The following is a 19828-nucleotide window of genomic DNA, read 5'->3' on the forward strand; positions in this document are numbered from 1 at the left end:
TTGCCGTTCCAAAATCTTACTGAAATTAGAGGGAAGAGATCAAAACATAGTAAACCCATTGGGGCTCTGAAAAAAAAATGGGTTGAGGAAATGGTTAGGTCTTATTGGAGCTACTTTTTTTGGAAAAAATATCTGGAAGAGAGAAAATAAGTAAGATGATACGATGTTTTAAACGAAGCAGGTGAAACTAAGATTTGAAATATTTAGAAGACAAAGCCTGTAAGGAGGAAGGAGGTAGGAGCTATTCTTTATAACAAAGACCCAGATATACAGAGTAAATCTAAAAAATGGGGCAGGAAAATGTGGTTAAGTGTGCCTAAGGAATATCTTTATCGTTCGCCAGCTCCCACTGCTGAAAGATCATTACCAGTAAGATATCCTTGAGTTTCTAAAATTATAAGATGACTCTCTAAAGAAATTTAATGACTTTCATAAGCAGGGTTAAGGCTTAAGCCACTCTCATTTTGTGAGCTTTCTAATGTATCTTTCTGTTATGTCTCCTTCTACTCTATAGTGAAACCAGCCAGGTCACTACCGGGTCATATTTCTTTCATCAATATGAATGAGCAATCAATGATTAGCAAATACGTTAGGAAAATTAACAGCACAAGGCAAAAGATCCAAAATAAGCCAAGATAACAGCTGGCCTTAAGAGACATTAAGTTAATGCAAGAAACAGAAAATAAGTTTACAATATTCTGGTCAGTACTTTGAGAAATGGTTGCATCTATAAATTAGAACAAGGCGATATGATGAAAAGAAATCCAAGAACAAAGAGTTCTAGGAGATTAAAAATCTGTAAATTAGGAAATCTCATTTTTGCACTGAACAAAAAGGTGAATGAAAGAAACCATTTTTAAAAAGAGAGAGAAAGAGACAGAGAATTAACCCAGCATGCCAACATCCATTTAATAAGAATTTTAAGAAGAGAAGTCAAAGAAAATGGAAGGGCTGAAAAAAAAAAAATCAAACAGAAGAGTAAGGCTCTCTGCTCCTCCCTTTTTGACAGACAGCTGCATCTTCTGGTGCAGGGCCAGCCGCGTCCCCGAGACATGATGGTGAAGGTCGGAGAGAATGGATTTGGCCGTATTGGGAGCCTGGTCATTAGGGCTGCTTTTAACTCTGGCAAGGTGGATATTGTCGCCATCAATGACCCCTTCATTGATCTTAACTACATGGTGTACATGTTCCAGTATGATTCTACCCACGGCAAATTCCACAGCACAGTCAAGGCTGAGAACGGGAAACTTGTCATCAACGGGAAGTCCATCTCCATCTTCCAGGAGCGAGATCCTGCCAATATCAAATGGGGTGATGCTGGTGCTGAGTATGTTGTGGAGTCCACTGGGGTCTTCACCACCATGGAGAAGGCTGGGGCTCACTTGAAGGGCAGGGCCAAGAGGGTTATCATCTCTGCTCCTTCTGCTGATGCCCCCATGTTTGTGATGGGCGTGAACCACGAGAAGTAGGACAACTCCCTCAAGATTGTCAGCAATGCCTCCTGCACCACCAACTGCTTGGCTCCTCTAGCCACAGTCATCCATGACCACTTCGGCATCATGGAGGGCCTCATGACCACCGTCCATGCCATCACTTCCACCCAGAAGACCGTGGACGACCCCTCTGGGAAGCTGTGGCGATGGCTGAGGGGCTGTCCAGAACATCATCCCTGCTTCCACTGGCGCCACCAAGGCTGTGGGCAAGGTCATCCCTGAGCTGAACGGGAAGCTCACTGGCATGGTCTTCCATGTCTCCACCCCCAATCTGTCAGTTGTGGATCTGACCTGCCTCCTGGAGGAAGCTGCCAAATATGACGACATCAAGAAGGTAGTGAAGCAGGCATCGGAGGGTCTCCTCAAGGGCATCCTGGGCTACACTGAGGACCAGGTTGTCTCCTGTGACTTCAACAGTGACACCCACTCTTCCACCTTTGACGCCGGGGCTGGCATTGCCCTCAATGACCACTTCGTCAAGCTTATTTCCTGGTATGACAATGAATTCGGCTACAGCAACCGGGTGGTGGACCTTATGGTCCACATGCCCTCCAAGGAGTAAGAGCCTCCTAGACCACTAGCCCCAGCAAGAACAAGAGGAAGAGAGAGGCCCTCAGCTGCTGGGGAGTCCCTGCCCCAACTTAATCCCCTAACATACTGAGAATCTCCTGACCTCCAATTTACATCCTAGACCCCGAGGAAGGGGAGGATCTTGGGGAGCCCTACCTTGTCATGTGCCATCAATAAAGTATACTGTACCCAGCCAAAAAAAAAAAAAAAAAAAAAAAAAAAACAGAAGAATAAGATAAAAACACATAAGAAATGAAAAAAATAACAAGGTTCTTCAAATAAAATAGTTGTTGTGTGGTTAAGTGCCCAGCAAGACCCACACCTACTCAGAACTCATGAAATGTCATGTCTCCAAAGATTCAGGGATTATAAAAGCCTCCAAAAGGAAAAGCTGCCTATCTGCAAGAAGATGGGGATAAAGTTGGTGTTATATTTCTCATCAGCAATGCTGAATATTATAAGACAATAAAGGAACGCCTTCAAAATTCGGAGGAAAAATAACCATGGAACTTCAAAATCTACTTTCAGCCATCCTATTACATACTACTACAATTAAGACAGCAAACTAATGGCATCTGATATATACAAGGACTTAAAACATTCACTTTCCAAATACTTTCTAAAACATGGTTTATGGATATCCAAAAGAAAGAAAGGCAAAAAAAAAGGAAACTCAAACATGGAAGAGACAAATATATGTCAAATGATAACAACAACACCCAGACTAGGAGTGAAACTGGAGGGAAAACAACAACAACAAACAAAAGCAAAAACAAACAAACAAACAAAATCACCCTGAAATGACTGTTATGGGGTAGAACTAAAAGAAGTATGAATAGAAATTGGAAAAGTGATTTTGATAGTTACATATACACACACACACACACACACACACACACACACACACACATATATTTAGCCTTGGAACAATAGAGCCCATCTCTATTTTATATATATGTGCGTGTGTGTGTGTGTGTGTGTGTGTGTGTCCTTAAGAAAAATGCCTTTTAGGGTCGCCTGGGTGATTCAGTGGTTAAGCATCTGCCTTCGGCTCAGGTCATGATCCCAGAGTCTCAGGATTTAGTCCCACATCAGGCTCTTTGCATGGAGCCTGCTTCTCCCTCTGCATGTGTCTCTTGTGAATAAATAAATAAAATCTTTAAGAAAAAAAAAGGAAAATGCCTTTTATTTTAATAATAGTATGTGATTAAGAAATGAGCAACTAGCAACAAGGAGGAAGCATGCTATTACTTTTTCATAGACTATCAAGTGTCATTTTAAAATTCTGGGAAAAAGAAAAGGGAAATTCATAGTCAAAATATAAGGCAAATTAAGAAGTTTTGGTAGCTAAAAGTAGAGAATTCATTTGACTTCCATGCTTGAAAGGCACATGCTTGTGGACAAAGAATTATATTTCCTTTCCGTGTGTCCAGTTACACTCCCTAGCTCATAAGAATAATACAATAATGTGTCGTTTATGGCTTTTCAATTGTATAATTAACATATAATCTGTAATTAAGCCATAATTAAAATTATGACTTAAAAGAGCATATTAAGAATGTAAAATACATGTACAGTTGATGGAAAATACCATAAAATTGATGAAGGTTTAAGGAAATGCGTGAATATGCTTAATTGCAATAATTTTCTAAAAATCATTGACAATACATTACTTTTAAAAAGCCCTTATCGGGATCCCTGGGTGGCGCAGTGGTTTGGTGCCTGCCTTTGGCCCAGGGCGCGATCCTGGAGACCCGGGATTGAATCCCACGTCGGGCTCCCGGTGCATGGAGCCTGCTTCTCCCTCTGCCTATGTCTCTGCCTCTCTCTCTCTCTCTCTCTCTGTGACTATCATAAAAAAATAAATAAATAAACAAATAAATAAATAAATAAATAAAATAAAAAATAAAAAAAAATTAAAAAAAGCCCTTTATCATCACATAACTTTTAAGCATATGCCTCTTCCTTTACAAGAACTGCATGCTTAACTTAATTTTCTTAAAATGAGTCAAACGTATGATATGGAAAAAAAAAACTGTATATTTTCTCAAAGGGATTGACAAACACAAGTAAATCTTTAAGTTTGAAAACATGTGTCCTCCCCAGTACTCAGAGACTTCCTTACTGACCACAGCCAGAAACGTTTCCACAGATAAAAATTCTCTAAATGTCTGTAAAACTTAACAATAGCTCAAATTACAGTACTTAACAAATCATTTCCTTTTGTCATAATTGTCATTTATATCCCGCGCTATATAAGTGATTTCCTTTGAAGTTTATTGAGATGTTATTTATATTTATAGATATTTGAAATATCGTAGACACCACCAAACACACTGGCACACACACACACCCATGCCTGTTTGAGTATTTGCATATTTACTCCACGGTGTGAAGATATTTCAACGCAAAGAAAACTCTGAAGTGATAAACATTTTGACTGGAAAAACTGTCTTTGCATCGCAAGCCTAAGTCAGCTCACTGCCATAGGAAAAAAATTAAGTGCAGGAGGCAGTGAAAAACGACTAGTCATTTCTTTTCTCCCAGCTGATACATATCTTATTTATTCTTCCTTGTAATGTGTGAATGCTGCACCATGCCCTATTTTGTCTTGTGCCTCAATTAAAATGTAAATTTCTGCAGCCCATCTCTATAATTCCAAACTGCTCTAGGCAGGGGAATTTAAACTGCTTTTAATAAAACCAACTACAGATGCTGAAATAAGATTTCTTCCCAAGCCTTTGAAATCTATATGTGTAATGGTATTCTGGATCCTCTGTACTTACGTCTCGGCTACAAACATTCAGATTTAAAAAAAAAAGGCGGGGGGGTGATGGGTGCATTATCACCACATATGCAAACCCACAGCTAGGAGACTGACCTTCGGCTCCTTTTGGACACTTCCTAGCAATCAATCCTTTTTCTTTTCTAAAAGATAAATGTTTGCCATATTTAGAATTTATAGCCTCAAAATGCCATTGCCCGTTTTGTCAGATAGGGTAATAAGTTGATAGGTAGATTCCAAATTGAAGTGAAGTCTGCAAAGTGAAGTTTGGATTTTCCTATTAGCCTGTTGGTCTCTTAATATATCCTTTTCAGTATCTCACCCTATAAAACTTCCCATTGCTTCTGCCTGGCAAGCACCTTCGCCCCTTTCCTGGTTAATTCCTAAGGCCATTTCAAGTCTTCACATAGAAGATACTGGAACTGTGAAGGAACAAGCAAAGAACACTAAGGATGGGGGCGGCAAAGAGGCAAATTGTCCCTCTGGCTGTTCCAGGTAATGTTCCAGTATCTCCTGTGTTAGAATGATGATACAGTTTACCATCTGATCCAGGACAATTTAGAGAGCGAAGGTGGGTATTAACCAGACAAAAATAGGAAAAGCCAACCAACCAACCAACCAACCAACCAACCAACCATCAACCACACACAGAACAGGTATAAACCAGGACTCTCTCAGGCAAACCAGGACCTACAGACAACCCGTTAGTTACCTGGACCATTTCGCATTATCGTTGAGCAGGTGGGTTGGAATATGCCAGTGAAGAAGTCATATCAAACTGCATGGCTGACATTTATGGTTCTCAGATGCCCCCAGTCCCCACAAAACTCATAGCCTGGCAATAATGGAGAGGGGACAGAATTTCTCTTCTGCTGCCATAAACGTTTATCTTTAACAACAGAATCTGCGGCCTATGACTCTCCATGGGGGGTGATTTTATCCCCTCGGGGGGGGGGGCATCAGGAAATGCCTGGAGACATTTTTGGTTGTTACAATGTGGGCAGGCAAGGAAGGATGCTACTGGCGTCCAGCAGATAGAGACCAGGGACAGGGCACCTTCGCAGACCAAAGAATCACCCAGGCCCAAACGTGAACCGTGCCAATGTGGAGAAATAACTGCCCCAAGCAAGTGATACAGTGAACAGGCAAGACGAGCAAAGAGTAAAGGCAATGGATATGTGAAGTGTTTGCATGTACAGTGTCAACCACAGAGCCCTGGGTGAAGAAGCAGGCCTTTGGCAGGGAATGCATGATTGCACAGACATCCTGCAGTTGTCACCTGACGAGCATGCTGCGCTCCTTAGTACCTATGCCTGAAGAAAAGGCTGCAAATGAAAGACAGCTCTATCGACGCCCCCCTTGAAGCACTTGGCTGTAGAAAACAAAAATAAGCAAATACTTTGACTTGAATTTTCCACTTCCTTTCTTTTTTTAAAAATATATATCCTTCCTCCCACCACTGCCAGGTTAATCATCCAGAGGCACTCCTGTCTTCATTTCACTGCCCTGCTCAAACCTCCAGCATCTAAGTGCTGAGACTTTTATTGTTTTTTTAAAGATTTTATTTATTTATGCATGAGAGACTCAGGAAGAGAGAGAGAGAGAGAGAGAGAGAGAGAGAGAGAGGCAGAGGGAGAAGCAGGGTCTCCAGGGAGCCTGATGCAAAACTCCATCCCAGGACCCTGGGGTCACAATCTGAGCCAAAGGCCAGTGCTCAACCACTGAGCCACCCAGGAGCCCCAAGACTTCCTGAATCTGTTTTGGAAAGCTCTTTCTCAGAGCCTCTCACCTCAGCCATATTGTTCTTTTTAAAAACTTTTAAAATTTAAATTCAATTAATTAACATATAGTGTATTATTAGTTTCAGAGATAAAGTTTAGTGATTCATCAGTTGCACATAACACTCTGTGCTCATTACATCCCTCGCCCTCCTTAATGCCTCAGATACCCCGTCCCCCCACCAACCTCCCTCCAGCCACCCTCAGTTTGCTTCCTAGAGTTAAGAGACTCTTATGGTTTGTCTCCCTCTCTGATTTCATCTTATTTTATTTTCCCCTCCTTTCCCCTATGATCCTCTGCTCTGTTTCTTAATTTCCACATATGAGTGAAATCATATGATAATTGGCTTCCTTTGATTGACTTATTTGGTTATCTCCTCCAAATAAGATTTCCTGCCCTTAATTCTCTGGTGGGTCCTGCCTACAATACCTTCCTGCCTCCGTTTTGTCTATCTCAATCCTACCTTTCTTCCGTGACCTTGCTTAAATTTCACTTTCCTCAAACTCATCTCCCCTGTACCCTCATATCTTTACTTCATTACTCATTTACTTGTGTTGATCATTATCTTTCCAAGTGCATAATCTAATCGTCTAATTGAGATAGAAAATACTTAAGAAAAAATAGGAATTTATATTTTACAAAGTATCTTCTTATGGTAAACTTAGTTATGGAAAATTATTCACAAAGATGATTAATAAATAATCGAATGCCCCAAACAGTAATTGTGCCACCCTCACTCCCATTTACTGGTATTTAATAAATGTATGTTGTGGGAGCACACACAGAGACATATCTGTGACTAAATAAGCTGCTGATGAGATCAGCTTTTAAAGGACACACTCCTCACCCCCAAATCTGAAGTGGAGAGAAAAAAGAAAGAGGCTTGCCAACCCCTTGGGGAAAGAGTTTCAGAAGATACTCATTTTTGTGGGCAACCCTTTCATTATTGTTCAGATCCTAGAAGGATGGGGAAAGCTTGGGAGCAGGATTCAGACTGAATTAAATATAAAGCTCAAAGAAAGTTGGCAATTTAACACATATATAAAAAAGAAAATCCTTGGAAAGTTTCAAGTTTTGGTTAAATAGTGCTTCAGATAATGTTTTTCAAATTGAGCCTGCAGGCATAAACTTGAGGTCCATGACATTTTGTTTTTTTGGTTTTCATTTGCAATTCGAATCCAAAATGAGTTTTACCATTATAAAGATAAATCTTATATTTTGCTATGATTCTTTGCAGTTAAAAGATATGTTCGTGGACTGAGGCTTAGACTCCGTAGCCAACATTTCTCAAGATGAGAGCATATGGTACTGAGGCTCTGAAAATTTCTCTTCTTAAAGAGGGTCTATACAGTCTTAAAGTGGGGGTCAGTGGCTTAGGATACATCTTCATGGACATTATGGGTCCATTTTAATAAAAAATAATAACAATATACTTAAACTCTGAAAAAAAATAGAATGTAACTTGATAATGCTAAAATCTGCTTAGCCTCACTTTCTTCAGTTGATGGTCATTGATATGGCTTATTCATTTGTTTTTTTTCCCTTCATGAGTTACCTGTTATATGAGAGAAAGAGGCAAATAATCTTCACCAACCAGTTTTGATTATTTTAGTCATTCGGTATTTAACCACTGAATGATTCATTTATTGTCAAGGATGTGCATTACACAAGGACCTATAAATTTTAAAAATCTTATTTTACTTTATAACAATCTTTGCAATTTTTTTAATTAAAGATTTTTTATTTATTTACTCATGAGAGACACAGAAGAGAGAGGCAGAGACCCAGGCCTCTGGGAGAAGGGAGAAGCAGACTCCATGCAGGGAACCCAATGTGGGGACCCCAGGATCACACCCTGGGCCCAAGGCAGTTGCTCAACCGCTGAGCCACCCAGGCATCCCAATATTTGCAATTTTAACCTCACTGATTTTTTTTTTTTTGCATTGTTTCATTAGAATCTTCGCTAAAGTAAAATTAATGCAGTTAGGCAAACTGCAAATTCTTTTTCTCCTCTTCCTCACCTTCTTGTAGAGATTCTAATGGAAACAGTCCCTTGGAATGGGCAAACAGGAAGACAGATAAGACGAAGGAAGGAAGAAAGGGAAACCATTAGACCTCATCATAGCCCTACCTGGATAACTAGATTGAACATTCTAGAACTGAATAAGATTCTGTGGTGTTTCTCACACCCAGAAAGATGACATTTTTAAGCGTAGTTGAAATAAGCCATCTTTTTAAAATGACAACTGGCTGAATCCAATCTAAGACATAATGATAATAACCAATTCATTGCATAGACCTGGTCATCCTCCTGCTGCTGGCAGCTGGAGCCCTTGACAACTTCCCAGAGGAAGCAGCTGGGTGAGTAAGAGCTCATCCTTTATTGAATTCCCTAATAAAGAATGCACATCTTTTGGGACTTGCAGAAGCATCAAGCATCACTCTCTTCCCAACCTTCCTTGTAAGGCAGACAGTTGGGGGTGGCGGGGGCAGATAATTGAATTAAATACAGTGATTGAACACGAAAGCCGTGCCTATGTCTCAGGGGACGTGTGCTTTCTAGAGAACTGACATCCCCTTTCCTTTTCAAGTTAGATTGACAGTGACTGGGCTGCCCGCAGAAAGTTGTTGGAGTTGCCCTTTGCAACCACTCCGCCTGTTCAGTGAAGGGGGGAGAAAGCCTGCATTTGGGATTTCATTTGAAGGCATCCTGCCTCCGAGGTTCTTTCTGCTTGAGTTTGAAGCATTATTAATTCCGTTCGCATCCCTTCCACAGGCAGGCCGATCACTGCCAATCTGACTGGATGTGTTACCTGGTGGTACTCCTCTCATCCAGTTCACTGAGAGGTAACGGGAAAGTGCAGATCAATCTCGGACTCCTTGCGGGTCACCCCGGACAGAAGTGATGCGAGATCCTGTCCTTTGCCATTCTTTGATTGAGAGGTATTTTTTTGCTTGGAACTGGCCTCCCTCCTCAATGAGGGGAGGAAATATGAACTGAATTCAGTAGGTAAAACTTGAAGAATGTGCAGACTAAGGAGGGAGGCCTCTGTGCTGAGTGGGTGAGTGGGCAACATTGGGGCCTACTGGTCATGGCAAAGTCTGTAGAGTCAAAGAGCTTGGCGTCCCATCTGAGCAGACCCTGTACTGATTTCTTGGGGGAAGAAAGAGAGTGGTCTTTGTGTAAATACTCTTCCACAACTTTCCTACCCTTATATGCTAGTACATCCTTCCTCTTTCTTGGGAAGAGGCAGTCAGTAGTGATCCTCCTCCGTCGGGTCTTCTGGTCTACCATCCTCCTTCACCTTCACGTGAAGCGTCCTTAGTGACTTGCCTTCTGTAGCTCTACCTTCTGCGTTTCTCTTGGCTATTTCTTGCAGACCATAAGAATATCCCACCTCTCCCCTCTTTAGATATAATCATTCTTTGATACTAGGTCACCCTCGGGAATTCCCTTATGATGGGCCTTCCTTCACACCTGAGGATTTTAAAAAGAGCACCTTCCCTTACCCCTAGCTCTCTCTTCCACCCCTCCCGCGTGAGATCCACACCATTTACTGATCGCTGATCTCACCAAGCTCATTGCCCATGTTCTAGTGGACACAGGTCTCTCTCCTCCTCCCTACCACCAATTCAGCAGGATCATTGAGAGCATGACTTCTGGAGTCACCCTCCCCAGATTCACATCCTCATGGTGCCATTTATCACCATGTGGTCTTCAGCAAAACATTAGCTGCACTTTGGTTTCCTCGTCTATAAAATGAGGTGATAATAATACCTACGTCTCAGAATTATTGAGAAGGAAGTGACGAACACACACAGAGCAAGTAGATATTTGGCATTCAAACAAGTAGCTGTTGGAACTCAGCCACTCTGCTGAGTTGGACACTGCGGGCCACTCCTCCTCGTTGAGACTCTCTTCTCCTTCAACCTCCAGGATATGACTTTGTTCAAGACTGTACTTAACTTTTTGTTTCTCATGTTTATTTCTTTTCCCTCTCTTTCTACTTTTCTACAACTAAGGATCTGTCCGTGCCTTCCTCCTGAACTATAACATTCTCTGGAAGCAATTTCAGTATCATCCTTGTTTCCAAAATAATCACAACACTGCATTTTTTTTTTTCTGTATCTTAAACCTTTCCTTAAGGATCTGACTATACGAAATAATTTTCCTTGAATGCCTTACAAACTCAGCAGGTTTAAAAATCATGACCAAGATCCGTCCGTCTTATATCCTGACTTTTTTTTTTTTTTCCAAAAAGTTTCACCAAACTAGCCATTTGCCAAAATTGAAGGCAGAAATTGCTTTACTTGCCATAAATTCTATCAGTTCCTTAAAGATTTCTCTTGATACAAATCTGCTCTGTCTCCATCCCACTGGTTAGGTTAGGCACTCATCCTTCCCTCCCCACATTGCTGTAACGGCCTCGCGGTACTTTTAACTACCTTGCCTTTTGGCCCCTTCCATCGATTCTCTCCATGTCTATTCCCTTCCGACCTCCCTAAACCAGTGACTTTTAGACTATCCGCTGCTTGACATTTTCTCAATGACAAAGCATCACCTTCAACGCAAACTATGAAGTACTGAGCACAATGGACAAGGTCCTTTCAACCTGCTCTGTTTAAATCTTGTCATTTTCTCTGTATTCCCCACATTTAAGCTACATTTATGTATTTTTTTTTATTTTTTATTTATTTATTTTTATTTTTTTTAAGCTACATTTAAACAACTTGAATTCACAAAATTAATTTAATTCCATCTCACTGAGAGCAGAGATTTGTTCATAGAAGCATCAACAGCCCCTTTCATACACATCTGCTGAGGAATATAAATAACTTTTCCAACTTATTCTAGAGCACAATTCCAGATTTGGGAAGAAAGGCTAAGAATCCACGGAGACAGCATTTTAGATCAGTGAGGAGTCTAAGTGATCATCTAATTCAGATGCTCTCAATTCTGGCTGTGCATAAAAATCACTTGGACATGTTTTTAAATCTATCAACAGTCAGGATTCATCATAGACCAAGTCAGTGAAATCTCTGGGGTCCACTGTATATTTTTAAGACTCCCTAGGTGATTATAATGGATAGACAAGGTTGAAAACCATTGATCTAGTCTAATCCATCATTTTACAAATGAACATAACACAGTTGATTTCATTTTACCCTCAATATTTTTGTCTCAGCAAAAATGACCGAGGTTAGCAATGAGTGCTAAGCGAAAAGGTGGCATTAGGCAAGAAACACAGGCAAACATTGAAGAGTTTATTTTGTGTGAGAAAGAATGACCATATATTTCGTTATCCAGACCAGGAACTTGGAGCTTCTCTGGGGGAGAAATTTTGCTCTCTTTTATCATGCTGTTGCCTAGAATAGTGATAGACACACAGTAGGTATTTATTTCTTTAAAATGTTTCAGAATGAATTACTGAGTCAAAATTTCCTAACCCTTAAAAGAACAATCAAGAGTAATAGGAAAGATCTTACCTCTTTGTATAGCTAGCTTTCAGGGGAAGAGCTCTGTAACCTTTACAATATAGATTCAGAGATAAACTCTGCCTCTTTGCATTTGTAAAACAATAGAAGCAGATGATGAGGTGAACTTAACATTTAAAATCTCAATACCAAAATATAATTTCCTCAGGGGAAAAATAAATAAATCCTCTTGCATTATGTTTTGTTTTTCAACTAGAATCAGATTAAAAAAGAAAATGTGGAAAGTATCTGAGGATACTGAATTAAGAGATTTTCAGCAGATAAGGATTATCACTGAAAATAATTTTAATGTTTTTTTATAAGCTGAATTGTGTCCCCCAAAATTCACATATTGAGGTCCTAACTCCCAACATGACTGTATTTGGAGACAGGACATAATTACAGGAAGTAATTAAAAGTTATATGAGGTCAGATGGGTTGGGAGCCCTAATCCAATGGGATGGGCATTCTTACAGAGAGAGACAACAGGACACCAGAGGTACCCCCCACACACACTGCAACACACACACATAAGAAAACCTGCCAATACTTTCGTCTTGGACTCCAACCTCAAGAACTGTGAGAAAATAAATGTCTGTTGTTCAAGTCACTGAGAATATGTATTCTGTTAGGGTAGCCCTAGAAGACTGATACAAAGTGAACTTCTTATTCTTTGGGGTCAGCAGTGTGAGACAGCACAAAGGAAGCAGAGAATTCCAAATAAGTACCAAGATTCTCCCTCTGCTTCCAACAGAGATTGTTCAGGAGGCATAGTGGGACACAGGCTGGAAATACGATACACGGAATTGCCTGGAAATAAAACCCAACAGACTTTTCACATACATGGTAAATGTCTGGAGTATTTGCATGTGATCTAACTCATAGCAAAATATTACTTAATATAAAATTAGTACAAGTCAATTATACTTCTCAAAGACAACGTGCTATGTTGTAATTCCCTCCCAACAGCCTTGGGTCTTCTACGGCAGTCATCACTTCTGAGTTTGGTTTTAAAATGAAAACTGAAAAATAAAAATTAGCTGTCTCCCCTGCAAGTGGAAAATGACACAGGAACATATTGGATCATTTGGATTCTCCTTACAACATAGGCTCAGATAACACCATTCGTGTTGATTCTCATATATTCTCCAAGCCTCCCTGCATTAGATTCTACAGGCCACCCTGTGGCTTTTCAAGCAAAATAATCATTCTTTTTCTTATAAATTCATTTTAGCAGCACTTGTGTTTTGATTTGCTGCTAGTCCTCTGGCTCTTATTAACATTCAGAGTGGTTGGGGCAGCCTCATGCAAATGTAGCTCCTTCAGAAAACAAAATGCACATTTTTTGTTTGACAATCAACATTTCATTAATAGCTTGTTAAAGCTGGAATAGACCTTAATGACGACCTATTTCACATCCCCGATCTCCTACCCAGCTAGTATTAGCAACAGATAAAAGACCCAGGTGTCTTGATTTTCAAGACATCATGTTATCTACATGAACAAAATTAGAGGATGCTTTACGTCCAACTCTGCACACCACCAGATTCTAAGGATATCGAAGCAGACTAGAATTTTAAGCAGCCTTAAAATTTCTGTCAGATTTGCCCTTAATTGAATACATCTTAGCGTATCAAATTTCTACTTTATTATTGAAATAAAAATAAAAATAAAGCCCTTATTATACACATTCATAATTTATGCTTTAGAATGTAGGATAGTTTTCATTTAAAAATATTTTTCAGGGGGATCCCTGGGCGGCGCAGCGGTTTGGTGCCTGCCTTTGGCCCAGGGCCTGATCCTGGAGACCCGGGATCGAATCCCACATCAGGCTCCCGGTGCATGGAGCCTGCTTCTCCCTCTGCCTGTGTCTCTGCCTCTCTCTCTCTCTCTCTCTCTCTCTCTCTGTGACTATCATAAATAAATAAAAATTAAAAAAAATAAAAATATTTTTCATTGGCATAAAAAGTGCTAACACCCTGAACTCAAGGTTTATGTATCTTTGGTATCTATTATAAAGTGCCATCTGTCATTATTTAAAATACACACCCGCAGCACATGAATGCCTCGACACTTAAACCAGAAGACACTCAATGAGTCTTTGAATCACTGAATGAATTTTTTAAACACTTGGTTTTGCCACTTACAGAAATGAAAAATAAGAGGGCTCAAAAAAACATGTGTAATAAATAATAATAATTAATAATATTAATAAAAGTCCTGAAATTCTAACTTCTTCTCTGTACCACTCCTAGCAGTTTCTGAATTCCACACATTTTCTCTTTAGGCCTCCCAAGGATTCCTTCTGTAAACCAGTGAAAACAGCACTTTCCTGACTCAGTCAACACCCCAGACTACAGATCACTACAGTCTGTTCAGATGGTAGGATGTGTCTTTCTGTGAACTCAGAGAAAACAGTACACGTGGGAAGAAAGGAAATCCCGCACCAGCCTAATTAGAGATAGCACAGAGTTGAAGCTCTGGGAATACAAGGTGCAGAGAGGTAACATTTTATTTAGAGAGCAGAAAAAAAGATAGGAGAAGGAGAAGTACAGCCTATTTCCCAGACCATGTGTGATCAGAGACACAGGATGGATAGCCAGTATTTTTGCACACCACAATTTGAAAAAAAAAATAAAAAAATAAAATGTAGATGTATAATTTAGTACAAATAAGCTTTATTAGTGATTTAAAAATTCACACTGATGTATGTTAAGTTAAAAAAAAAACTTCCCTTTTATGAATTTGAAGATTTTGTGACTTCTTTAATTAAAAGCATTAAAGAGGGATCCCTGGGTGGCGCAGCGGTTTGGCGCCTGCCTTTGGCCCAGGGTGCGATCCTGGAGACCCGGGATTGAATCCCACGTCGGGCTCCCGGTGCATGGAGCCTGCTTCTCCCTCTGCCTGTGTCTCTGCCTCTTTCTCTCTCTCTCTCTCTCTCTCTCTCTCTCTCTCTGTGACTATCATAAATAAATAAAAAAAAATAAAAAAAAAAGCATTAAACATTTATAATTAATAAAAAACATCTGAGGTTATAGCCTCATCTGTGGCTATATAAAGCACAATATATTGGAGATTTAGGTAAGGAAAGCTCCAACTAAAGTCACATAATGTACCTATTCATCACTCATCGACCAAGTCAACATTTACTGAGCATCTGCTAGGTTCCAGCACTGTGTCAGCAGGAAAACTCTAAGTGGCCGAGCAGAACATTAATGTTAAATCTGCCCTCTTCTGCGTTGGCACCAGGCCTATTTCTCTGCGGCTGGATTAGATTTGGAAGGCAGTGGCTGCATACTGCACAGCCCAGTGCGCTCATGTAAAAATGATCTATGGCAGAGAACCATTCAAAACTATATTCACCGAGGTGTCTGAGGGTAACGTGAAGCAGCAGTGGATACCAAGCAAGCTTGACCCTGAGCATCAGGTAAGTAGTGTGTCTCCTCTTCAACAGTATCATCAAGTACCACTGATGGGGGGCGCATCTGCTCCATGATGTGCCCTCACATGGAAAGCATGTTTGTGCTAAATGAGCACTGAAGGGAGAGAGGAACACTTCTAGGGCAGACTTTCTTCCTCAGGGCTGGAGTTTCACACTTTCTTTTCTTTTTGGCCCAGCATTCATGCATGCATATAGGTTAGTATATGAATACGCATTTAACTACTTAGTTGTATCCATCTTGATGTGCGCCTAGAATGAAAACTATCACAGAATTGCTTTTAAGAGAGAACATGGGAGAAATTTTCATGTACACATACGTATATATCCCTTCAAGCAGTAATATGCTTAAAACAGCCGATGAAACATCCACTTGTTGATCTGGGGGCTGTGGAGCTTATCTCCCTGCAGGTCTGTTTTATCCTACAGTGGAGCAGCAATTTAAGGCTAGTAAGAGCTTTAGCCTATTTAGGTTTACTTCATTGTGTTTTAATTAGCACCATGTCACAAAATCCACCCAAGGCAACTTATGTGTGAAGGCACAACTGAATGACTCAATTTAGAAATATTACGTATTATAAATAAATTATAAATATACATAAATTTGTATCTGAACACTGGGCATGGTTTTTCCCCCCTTTAAGTTCATATATTTTCCCACCTCACAGCCTGCTTTAAATCCACATCGTTTTGAGGGAGGTCACATATTAAATTCAAATTAGCCATCACACCTCAATGCGAATTACTTTCTGATCTCAACTTCTATACGGGTACAGAGGGCAGTGGGTTTCTGACACGGCTGCTGAGATGCAGGTGTTTGTTGGAAGCTTGGGTGAGATGCTAGAGTGTGGAGACAGCATACCTGGAAAAGATACTCCAGGGATAAGAGGGGACAAATGTTCCACCTGTTGCTGATTGTCACTGCCAGGTTAGCAGCGATCCATGATAACCTGACTTCTCTCTGCCTAAGGGAGATTGTCCCAAGAGTGAGATCTGAGAGTGTGACTCCTACTCGAGTCAGAAATAAACTCCCCTTGCTGTTGATCTGGAAGCGTGTGTGTGTGTGTGTGTGTGTGTGTGTGTGTGTGTGTGTGGCGGGGAGGTGGGGGGCTGCGCCCACGTGTGTGTCTCCCCCTGCATCTTGTGTAGCACTGTACACTTTGAAAAGGTGTTAAGACCCTTTCCTGGAAGGCATTCTACTCCTCTCACGCTGAGCCCAATTCTCCTAACAAGAGTCATAGGGAATTAGACATCTATTGCTAAACAGGTCACAGTCCCAACGGTGCTGAGCAAGCTAATTTTCTAAGCCCGGTTCATAACGTTCAATTGGTAGCAAGAGAGCTACAAAGTGGTAAGCTCTGATATGATGACTAATCAATCAGAATGTGAAAGTTCCTATTCAGGGAATTCTGGGAAAATTCAGTGAAGCTTTAGAAGCTGTGCTGAAGAAGAAAAAGGCCAAGGAAAAAGCTGTGTTTTCTTTCTCCCCTGGGCTTGAACAGCTGTCATCTGTCTCAGAGTGGGAATGCTTCTTCTAAGTAAAAATCTCATTTACATACTATAGAAAGTGGTGGGAAATCAGTGAATAAACAAAGTTAGCATCAATTCCTAGCTAATAATTATGACCCTTTTTCATTCCCCGGAGTCTCAATTCAAAAGAACTGAAGCTTCACAACATTAGTTTTAGGAGCCAGACTTTTAAAGATGCTGCTTAGAGGAAATGCCCTGATCTTTCTCTGCACAGCGGTGCGCTGCTATTGTAATTTTGCCTAATAATACCCCAAGCTCCACTTGTTACTAACTAAATAGAAATGATTCTACAGAGGCTTCCAATGGAACTGTGTTATCCAACATGAATTCCACCAATACTTAGGCCATTGCATGCCAAAAGGAATTCATTTATTAATGGCAAGTAATCCTCCCTAGTCCATTTACAATTTATTTTCATTCACACACATTATCTGGAAGAGTAAATTAAATTTGCCACACGTGTTCAGTAGATATCAATGCCTTGAGCAGTCTTGAAACTTTACAAGAGGCATTTATTGTGCACCATACTCAAAATAAAATGCTTTTTTGGCTTACCACTGGGGAAAACCTCTATTAGTTAATTAAAATCATTGAGAATAATACTGATATATGCACCTTAGATATTAATTTATGTATTATGTGATTGATATCTTTGAGTTTGGGGACACTGAATGAATATGTGTAGTCTGAAAATAGATATCTGTTTTCTCATAAATAAAAATGGTTATCATAGATAAACAAAATGGACAGCCTTCTGAATTGTGGGTGGGATGCTGTGACAAAGATTTCATTAAGCTTCATAAAATTGTAGTGTGGATTGTCTTTCAATCTATTATAAATGTTAGAAACGTGGTGATTAATTATTCAGAAGAGCCAAACAATCAGGATGTCAACATTTCTTGACTATGCCAAATAGTAAAGCAGGTTCAAAGTATTTAAATATTTATATAAACATATACCTTCTTAGGGACATGTAATGCTTATATGCATTTAAATATTTATATGTATAGACATTCATACATAAGTGCCACAAATTCATGATTCTTTATTATATAATTTTTGAAAAACCATGTGTCATATAAAGTCCCTCAAATGTAAGAAGTACCTCATCAGTGCACCTGGAATGTGCTTTTCCCTGATGATATTACAAACAGATTCCACTCTGAAAATTCTATCATTCTCTCATCCATAGGATAAACATATGATATGCCTACTACATACAAGGCATGAAGCAATGGAGAAGCCATACCATATGTGTACTTTTATCCCTCCGAGGTAGGACTTAAGAGGTGGGCAGAGGTCAGATTCTGGAGAGTATGGTCCATATTTAAAGCCTCAAGCCCATCTTGCAGAACATAATAAGTTATTGAAGAACACTAAGCAATAATATTCAATTATTCAAATTTGAAGTTTTGGAGACATCAGATGAGTGTGTGTGTGTACACACAGAACAGGGAATTACATTGTAGGCTAATCTAATATTCTGTTGAGATAATAAGGAAATAAACTAGGAAGTTTCCAGGAAACTTCTAGAAGATGGGACAAATTAAGCTATGTTAAGGAAAACTATAATGAGTCATTGTTGGCAATGAAAAATGGAAGCAGGAGGGAAGAAAGAGTTGAGAATGAAACTAGGGTTTCTATTTGGAATTGGGTTGGTGGTGGTGGTGTCCTTTGTTGACATGAATAATTCACACAAGAAGCAGTTTGGGGTTAGGGGTGAATGCTTATTCTGGGTTTGTGAAGGTTTAGATGCCTTTAGGACATCCACAAGAAAATACCCGATTTGCACTGGATATATAGGTCTAGAAGTCAAAGAAGAGGTCTTGGCTGGAGGTGGGGATTTAGGAGTCATAGGTGAATGGTAATAAATACCAAGAAAGGAAATCACATTGCCTAGGAAAAGTGTGTTGTTATAAAGAAAGGTAAAAAAAAAAAAAAAACAGAGCCCTGGGTAATGATAACAATTGTGTTTGGGTTGCTGGAAGAAAAGCAGCAGATAGATCAGACAAGTGTCACAGATAGATAAGGGGAACTATAAGCCAGGGAAAGACTGAAAGGTGCAGAGTCTCATCTGCACAGAGGGAAATTTTAAAGTTTCAAGATTTAGGAAGTTCAAATACAGGATTCCCAGCTAAACTGGAATTTCAGATAAACAGCAATAATTTTAGCATATCTCAAATAGTACATTGAATGTGATAATACTAACAAATATATATAATTTTTATCTGAAATTCAAATTTACCCTAATTAAAGTTAAGTTTACTAATTAAAGTACAGAGTATCCCATATTTTCTCTGGCAACCCTAACGACAATGTAAAGATTCCACTGCCTCTAGCAAGATTAGCCTTCATTAACCATAGTTATGAAATAATTTCATGGGATTGTTTAAATCTAGTTGCCATGGGAAGAGAAGTGGATGTGTAAGGGGTAAAGAATTGAATCTTAAATTCAAAATATTCTTCTGAAGTCTTTGCTATAATGGGGAGGGGGAAATATATGGCACCACCTAGAGCAAGACCCAGAGTAAAAGAAGGAGAAAAAGAAGGAAAGAGGGAAAAGATAGAACCAGTGGAATAGGAGAGAGTAGGACACTGAGTAAGGAACACAATGGCTCCCTCCCCACCCACCCAGAGCCAAGCCTGGAGAAGTCGGTGTGTCTCCTTAAGAGTGGACCCTTTTACGACATAATCCTTTCCTTCATCCCGGCCATTCATTTTCCCACACCCATACTGTTTGTAGGAAACACACCTGTC

The 19828-nt window shown here is 39.9% G+C and overlaps 1 protein-coding gene and 1 pseudogene across 1 annotated transcript in view; one reads left to right on the forward strand and one right to left on the reverse strand.

The window, feature by feature from the left end:
• The window catches only part of LOC129514498 (netrin receptor DCC), a gene marked incomplete at its 5' end in the record, with an annotated part of 702567 nt that overhangs the window by 500052 nt on the left and 182687 nt on the right, over window positions 1-19828 (reverse strand). The gene's annotated exons all lie outside the window — the stretch shown is intronic.
• LOC129514546 (glyceraldehyde-3-phosphate dehydrogenase-like) lies at window positions 1056-2055 on the forward strand (annotated as a pseudogene).

Source organism: Nyctereutes procyonoides, unplaced genomic scaffold (genome assembly GCF_905146905.1).
Source record: "Nyctereutes procyonoides isolate TBG_1078 unplaced genomic scaffold, NYPRO_anot_genome, whole genome shotgun sequence".
NCBI lineage: Eukaryota > Metazoa > Chordata > Mammalia > Carnivora > Canidae > Nyctereutes > Nyctereutes procyonoides.